At 37.9% G+C, this 8,639-nt stretch overlaps 1 long non-coding RNA gene across 1 annotated transcript; it reads right to left on the bottom strand.

Annotated features, from left to right (window-relative positions):
- Positions 1-5,337: 5,337 nt before the first annotated feature.
- Positions 5,338-7,016, bottom strand: LOC110922146. The gene is made up of 4 exons (XR_002582924.2): positions 6,780-7,016; positions 6,607-6,685; positions 5,963-6,040; positions 5,338-5,493 (listed from the first exon to the last, which is right to left on the bottom strand). It is a non-coding gene; the product is annotated as an uncharacterized LOC110922146 (long non-coding RNA).
- Between the last annotated feature and the right edge of the window lie 1,623 nt (positions 7,017-8,639).

An 8,639-nucleotide genomic window follows, 5' to 3' on the forward strand; every position in this document is an offset into this window, starting at 1 on the left:
TTAGTTCGAAGGCGGAAAGGATCGATCTTGGGTTATGTTTAATTTATCTGCAACTAAAAAGTTAATGCTTCTCATTTATGTGTATTTGTTGTTGTATTAGTCGGGTGAAATTGAGTAGATCATCAGCAACTTAATTTGAAATATTTATAAAAAGATATTGATTTGCCTACGTACTTATATTGTTTTCTTTTATCACACTACGAAACACAACTCCGAAAATGAAGAATATAGAGCGTCTCACTAGTTGTTAACCTGTATATTAATTTATTTGCTTGAACTAAATCGTGATAATTGTAAAATAAACTTCATGCATGTAAACCTAAATATATTCAATAAAAATAAAAATCGTAACATTAAGATATATTAATATTAATATGTAATTAAACTAATCAAATGGCTAACCAACTTTTTTGTGATGTTACCGGGCCACGAAACGTGTCCAGGCCCACGAAGTATGTGATTCTTCGTGGACATGGTTCTTCGTGACATTCCATTAAGGCGAAACATGTTCTTCGTGAAGATGTGTCTCCCACGAAGAAGTGGTTCTTCGTGGGTAGGCTGCAAACAGACAAGTACTTGCAGTAAACAGACAAAACAGCAAACAACAAACATAAACTACTAATAGACTGCACATATGCAGCTGTTTTACAGACATCACAAAGTAAACGCCGTACCAAGTCAAGATAGGAGGATATCTTGACTTGGTCGACTCGACCAAAACTATACAGACGCTTAAATAAAGACCGTACAATTACAGACGCAACTAAGAACAAGCGACAGACACAAAAGTGCACCAACAAACTCCCCCTTACTGTTGCTTGGTCTTCGGTCTTCATCTCTAATGGTCTGCTTCGGACCACGAGCTACCGGTGTGAATTCCTCGATAGTAATAAAAACAAGTGACGCGTTGAAACAATAAGGCTTGATGAGCGTCCTTGTCTTCGTAGAAGATATCGTGTTGAAGTAGCTTCTTGATGTCGGTAGCGGACATATTCACGATCCACATCGGATGAAGCATGTGGAAGTTGTCTTCGTCATTCTTAAGACGATCACTGCTTCATGAGTATCCGAGTCGTAACACCACACAACCATGTTTCCAAGAAAATCTTGCTTCATCGGCTTGAGCGGTATATTATCCATAACCTTCACCGGATTGTAAACAAGCTTGTAACGAGCGGTGTTGGTTGCTGGATCTAACGTATACTTGATCTGCTCATGCATTTGAAACTATGGCCTGTACAACTCATCTTTCCAACCCTTTTGATGCTCCATCCTTAGCTTGCGAGCAAATATGTATCGCCTCTATACCATGGAACAAGAAAACTTGCACCACCTAGGTAATTAGTTTGAAGGCGGAAGGGATCGATCTTATGGGTTATATTTAACTTATCTGCAACTAAAAAGTTAATGCTTCTCATTTCTGTGTGTTTGTTGTTGTATTAGTCGGGTGAAATTGAGTAGATCATCAGCAACTTAATTTGAAATATTTATAAAATGAGATTGATTTGCCTACATACTTGTATTGTTTTCTTTTATCACACTACGAAACACAACTCCGAAAATGAAGAATAGAGCGTCTCACCAGTTATTGTTATCCTGTATATTAGTTAATTTTCTTGAAACTAAACGGTGATGATTGTAGAATAAACTTCATGCATGTAAACATAAATATATTCAATAAAAATCGTCACATTAAAAATATATTAATATGTAATTAAACTAATCAAATGGCTAACCAACTTTTTCGTTGATTTTAGATTATAATTGTACGATTAACAATATTGGCTTGGTTAGAGTTAAATTTGGTTTTAGTGAAGATCAATAATCAAGTCCATCCGAAACGGTTTCGGGCCGGTATCGTTTATTATTTGTTTTTAGTTAAGTAATGGGTCAAAACTGTTTTATGTTTATATTATGTATTTGGGCCGGAGGCCAAGTCTAGTGGGTCGAACAATATGTCAAAGTCCAGTAGATTATGTCTAGTTAGAGAACAAGCGGGTGTTTGGGCCGATGTTGATGAACCTAGTGGCGGAACTAGCCCAAAAATTTAGGGGCACCCCATTTTTTTATTTTTTAGACCAGGGGTATCCTTTGTATAACGGAGACGAAGTTGAGAGGTATTTTTACACTATGAAAACGGAGTTATGGTGTATTTTACACTACGGATACGGGGTTGAGGGGTAGCCCGTGCTACCCCTAATAACCTTCTAAGTCCGCCCTGGATGAACCGGTACGTCAAAGTAAATAACCGCATGAGCGGTTATCATGGAATCAACACATCCATTCCTAAAACGGTGTGACGTTTGAAACGTACCCGTTCACTGTGTATAAAGCCGGCTGCAAACCCTTGTTCATCATTAAGTCAGTACATTCGATTCTGTATTGCAAGTCATTATTATTCAAGTTCAAGTTCAATTCAAGTTTGTTCGGTTAGTTTAGTTTATCATTCAGAAATTTCAGTTTGTTCGTTTTCATGATGATGTATTGTGATTACTGTGGATTGTTTGAAAACGATTGTGTGTGCGGTCACAACACCGTCCGTTCCGAATGGTCCTGGGTTTCCGATGACGATGATACCAACATTGGTATCAGAGCCAAAGGTTTAACAGGAAGCAGAAGGAGTTGTGATCATGATGGGAACCGGGTTTGTGGAGACAAGGGAAAATCGGTGGAAACCGATTACGGTGAAGATGTTATTGTTCGTAATGGAAAGTGCGGCCGGGCGGAAGAGGATGAGTACGCGCAGGGGAAGCCAACCATGTGAACCGTGAAGTCACCGATGAAGAAGTTTCCAAGAAAAGTGTTTCCAAAGGGTTTCGTGAAGAAGTCCGGTAAGAAATCTAATGCACCGGTGGGTAGGCCAAGGAAACCGGGAGTCCGATGTTTCAAATGCAAGGAATTCGGTCATATCGCCTCGATTTGCCCAAGTAAGTATATCAAGTTATCACCGCTACCAATTGAAAGTGATTATGTTGTTAAAGATACTTGTGGTGGCAAATGGGATTCAATATGGGTTGTTGATCCCACATTCAAAACACATATGACGGGAAACCGGAATATGTTTAAGTGTTTCAAGAGACACTTTGGGGTTGTGACAAACGAAAGTAGGAAAGATTTTTCGTTTGTGCATGGAATAGGAGAAGTGAGAGTGCCGGTGGACGGCAAAGACAAGACGATCCCGTGTGTAAGTTATGCTCCAAGTCTAGACAAGAATGTGTTAAGTCTAGAACAACTGTTGTTCCAAGGGATAGAAACGGTTACAACGGGGGAAACGTGTGTGTTAAAGAAGATGTTTGGATGTCGCTCGAAAGGGTTCCACATTTATGAAGACAAGTCGGAAGTCGACTTGGAACAAGATTATCTCAACGCTTTCTATGATAATCTTGGGGTTGACAACGGCTACAAGAAGGAAAAGAAAGAATTCCAAGAGTGTTTGGGTGAATACTATGAAAGGGAATTCGAGAAAGAAAGAAACAAGAAGAAGGTTTACGGTGAAAATTCAAAGGCTAAAAAGAAGGAAGTTGTGTATTCCAAGAAAGCGAAAAAGGCGCTGTTGATTTACATTGAAGGCGAGAAAGATAACACGCGTCAATCAAGAGAAACGCTTCGGGAACGAGCATTAATCCTCTCACAACTCGAGGAGGACGTCGTTGAAAGAAACATGATTATGGAAAGTTGTGTGGAACAGGGAGATCTTATTACATTGCACGAGGAAATAAAGAAACACCAAAGGTTCTTCGATGCACCGTTCGAAGAAGTCTTGATTTGGTTTATTACAGATTTTCTCAGGATTGTATGTGAGAAAGCAATGCCACCTGAATTGATTGATGGCCGAGACCTTAGTCTCATATTGTTACACCGCATTGTAAAGCACAACGGAGGGTTCAAAGAAGTGATGGTGAACGAGCATGTGGGATGTGATCGCGGCCAAGTACGGTTATGAACCGGATGATGCATATGAAGTGAAAGTTGCCTACGTCTACTATTTGGAACTAGTCGAGTGGTACTTCGACTACATGAAGAAAGAGCGTGGGAAAAAGGAAGATGTCATGGCTGGAAATTCAAGCAACAATTGCGGATGGCTCGACGAATCAAGCGACGACGAAGTGGTGGTCAAGATAGAGGTCACCAACAATCGCAAGGAGTGATCACGGCCGGAGACTCGGATGTTCTTGCTTAGGGCGGTGAATGAAGATCAATAATCAAGTCCATCCAAAACGGTTTCGGGCCGGTATCGTTTATTATTTGTTTTTAGTTAAGTAATGGGTCAAAACTGTTTTATGTTTATATGATGTATTTGGGCCGGAGGCCAAGTCTAGTGGGTCGAACAATATGTCAAAGTCCAGTAGGTTATGTCTAGTTAGAGAACAAGCGGGTGTTTGGGCCGATGTTGATGAACCGGTACGTCAAAGTAAATAACCGCATGAGCGGTTATCATGGAATCAACACATCCATTCCTGAAACGGTGTGACGTTTGAAACGTACCCGTTCACTGTGTATAAAGCCGGCTGCAAACCCTTGTTCATCATTAAGTCAGTACATTCGATTCTGTATTGCAAGTCATTATTATTCAAGTTCAAGTTCAATTCAAGTTTGTTCGTTTGTTTAGTTTATCATTCAGAAATTTCAGTTTGTTCGTTTTCATGATGATGTATTGTGATTACTGTGGATTGTTTGAAAACGATTGTGTGTGCGGTCACAACACCGTCCGTTCCGAATGGTCCAGGGTTTCCGATGACGATGATACCAACATTTAGAACTTTGTAGGTCCACTTGGAGGATCAAGATTACACATACTTCCTTGTTATCTAACACACTAACGAGTGTGGAATCCACGTAAGTATGCAAACCAAATTAAAGAAGAACAAACACAAAGTAACCAAAGATTCACTATCTTGATTAACTAAAGAGAACTAGTACAAACACATACACACAATGTTCATACAGGTTCAAATAAACTGCTCTCTTACCAACGGTGAACTGAAAGACTGCTATTTATAAGCCCAACACCCAGTAACATCACGAAGGATGTTACTAGGCCACGAAACATGTCCAGGCCTACGAAGTATGTGATTCTTCGTGGACATGATAAACGAACAACTGATGCCACAAAGAATAGGTTCTTCGTGACATTCCATTAAGGCGAAACCCGTAGAATTACCCAACGGTGTCAAACCCGTAGGATGTAAATGGGTGTTCAAAACAAAACTGGATCCGAATGGGAACGTTGAACGCTACAAAGCGAGATTGGTTGCAAAGAGCTTCTCACGCCCCAACCGATGGCGGAAACATCGGGATGAGACGAACAAATCGCTCAAAAGCATCATAACACTATTGTGACAATATAAATTAATCAAATTTCATAAATGACTAAATTCATACATTGTTTTCCAAATAAAGACAAATTGCAAAAATAATTCAAGACATTGCTTATTCTAAGATGGGTTTCTAGATTCATCCTAGCTTGTTTTCTTGATCACTTCGTCTATCAACCTGCAACATGTATTAAAATAACATCAACAAAAATGTTGGTGAGCATACAAGTTTGATACACAGCATAAAGTAGAATAAAAAGTTTAAATACTCATATCCAACATGAATAAGATGATAAAAGTTATTAATATGCTGAAACGGTGTCACTATACGTCAAACCCAAGTTTCCAACGCAAACACCCCAAGACTCACTCATGGGCGGTGCGTACTCCTATAGCATAGGAGTTTAATAAGTATAAGAAGTCTAACAAGTCTCACAAGTCTGAGAAGTTTAACAAGTTTAGCCAGGTTAATGAGCATATAGACACGAAAAATTACATAGCATACGAGATTAACAAGCATCAAATTGTTTCATGTTTAAAAATAGACAGAATGTGCATATAACAAGTTTCAAGTGCTGCGTGTTTTTGTATAGAGTACATGTCGCACTCAAAAGTGATAAAATAAAAATGGGATCAAGTATACTCACATTGGTTGCGTTGCGATTTCTTATAATAACGCACGAGTAAAGATGGAGAATCCAAGAGAACGGATGTAAGCGGTTATCCTAGATATGAAATACGTGAATGGCTTAGTTAATTAAATAAATTATTTAGATATTATACTTTGTATTTTACCCTTAAATGTTATAAAATACTTGTAAGAAACTTGTTATTTTATTGAACTAAAAAGGGAATAATTAGAAATAAAACTATTAATTATCAATTGCTATGTTAGTTTTATAAATGAATAAGAAGAATGCTGCGATTACAACTGTGATGTGTTTTGATGATTTAGTTCAACTCCTTTTACACTTAAACAGAAACTAGATGGTTCAATGTTTTGGTTTAATAAAAAAAAAATAAAAAAAAAAATAAATGAACCGTGACCTTCGATTGTTCCACAATCACCCACACGACTGATCTAAAGTAAGTGTTTGTGTTAATTTTGGATTGTCAATATTATTATATGTACTCTGCTTAAACTTCTTCTTTATTACAAAAAGCATATGCATAAACTGTTAGTATGTATGCATAATTTTGATAGTTGTTTGAATATAGAATATGAGTCTACGGATACCAACAAGTTCATATTTACGAGTTATTAATTATTGGTTGGTTTGAAAGAGCGTACACGGAATTGGGTCAAGTCGAGTTCGTCGAAGGCTCCGGTGTGCTCTCTTTAAAACCGAACAAGAACGAGGATCCGGCCGCTGTTAATATCGTTTGCGTTAAACACTAATACCATTACTTGAAACCGAAACCAAACGAAATAAAAAAAATAAATAAAATAAACAGAAGGTGTACCGAAACAAGCCGAGTCTTGTTCCTTCATAAACTCCGATCTCCTTTGGCGACGTTCTTGTATCTCCGGCAACTCTACAGGGAGGTTTCTTACTTTCTGAATTGACGAGGTCTAGAGAAAGGGTTTATGGTGTGAGGGTTTGTCGAAAAGGGTTTGGTTTATATAGTGTTCGAAGGTCTCGCTAGTATGGAAACGATTGTGATTGATTGTACATGTAGTAAAAAGGAAACGTGTTCGTATCAAATCCCAAACAATCAGCGAATTAAAGAAAACGGAAAGGGGGTTGACTTTGGCTGGTTGTTCGCTGTCATGGGCGACAAGTGTTTCAAAAAGGAAACTGAAATTCCGTATATTTTAAAATTACAGGATGTGATCGATATCAAGCTAGCAGCGGAGTGGTTGTTTGTGTTTGTTTGACAGGTAGACCCGGGTTCGATTCCCGGGTCTACCGTTTTGTTTCCTTTTTAATTAAAAGGTTTCAACAAATTACAATTAGCCCCCCTTCAATTATACTAACTGAAACTAGTTTATATTAACGGGACTAACTTGGTTATCATATATAAATTTTTAAATTAAAGAAATAAATAACTTTTTAATTGTAAAATTAATTTAATTGAAATAAATCTTGAAATGTTAATGTTCATCCCCTGAGGTTAAAATAACTGAACTAACGGTGCTAACTAAGTTATAACTAGTATATAATAAAAAGTGTGATGATTATTTAAATTAATCAACTAGAAATATAAATAACTATATATATAAACGAATTAAATTAGGATAAAAATCTTTCGATGGTTATTTAATTCGCGAAAAATTTCCGGGTTTCAAGGATTAGGATCTAAATTTCAAAACGGATCGGATTTTGGAAACCCAATTTGACGGATGTTACAGAGCTACACTCAGAAAGAGGGAATTGTTTATCAACAGACGTTTTCACCTGTCTCTCGTGAAGATTCATTAAGGATCGTCATGGCCCTAGTAGCTCATTTTGATTTAGAACTGCATCAGATGGACGTTAAAACCGCTTTCCTTAATGAAGACTTAGTGTAACACCTCGTAAAACCGTGTCCAATGATGTGTTGACACGTATACTAAACCCTAATAAAGTCAAACGTTGACTATGAGGGACTAATTTCATCAAAATCGAAAACTATGAATGTGGAAGGACTAAAAGTGTCAACATGCTTAAACTAAGCATCTGAACGACCTTGCACGGTATTTCTATTCTCATATTAAGCCACTTGTTGGATAATCGAAAGCATTTGAGATAAACTCAAAAGTTTCGGCAACGGAGGGTTAAAAGTGTCAACATGTTAATTCTTACCTTTGAGTGACCTTTTAATAAACCGAGAGCTTCATGATGTTCGATCATACTCTTGGGAATGCCTAATATTGGCCATTTAGGGCTTTGATGCCATGAAACGATAATATGCACAAGTTGCGCGTTAAAAAGGTTAAAAGCGTCAACATGTTTAATTTTACCTCTGAGTGACCTTTTACCGAAACTCGGAGCTTAACGATGTTTGATTACACTCTCGGGAATATTTATAACCTACCTCGAAGATCAAAATGCCAAAAATAAAAATTTAAATGGCTTGGAGGGGCTTATTATGTCAAAAATGGAAGTGTATGAAGGTTTTAGGAGACCAGGGACCAAATTTGACAATTTCTGAAAGATTTTAGGTGGTAGCGTGACGCCACAGCCCACCTCCCTTTGCTCTGGTGCGACGCGATGGCGTGATTTTCACAGAATTCTTTGTACAGCTGCAGGTTTGTTTCCTTGTTGACCAAACAAACCTCCTTCACACACAAAATCAAAACTAGGAGCTCTTTAATGGTTTTTAACACCTGGATAGACACTT

The sequence above is a fragment of the Helianthus annuus genome, chromosome 7, assembly GCF_002127325.2.
Source record: "Helianthus annuus cultivar XRQ/B chromosome 7, HanXRQr2.0-SUNRISE, whole genome shotgun sequence".
NCBI lineage: Eukaryota > Viridiplantae > Streptophyta > Magnoliopsida > Asterales > Asteraceae > Helianthus > Helianthus annuus.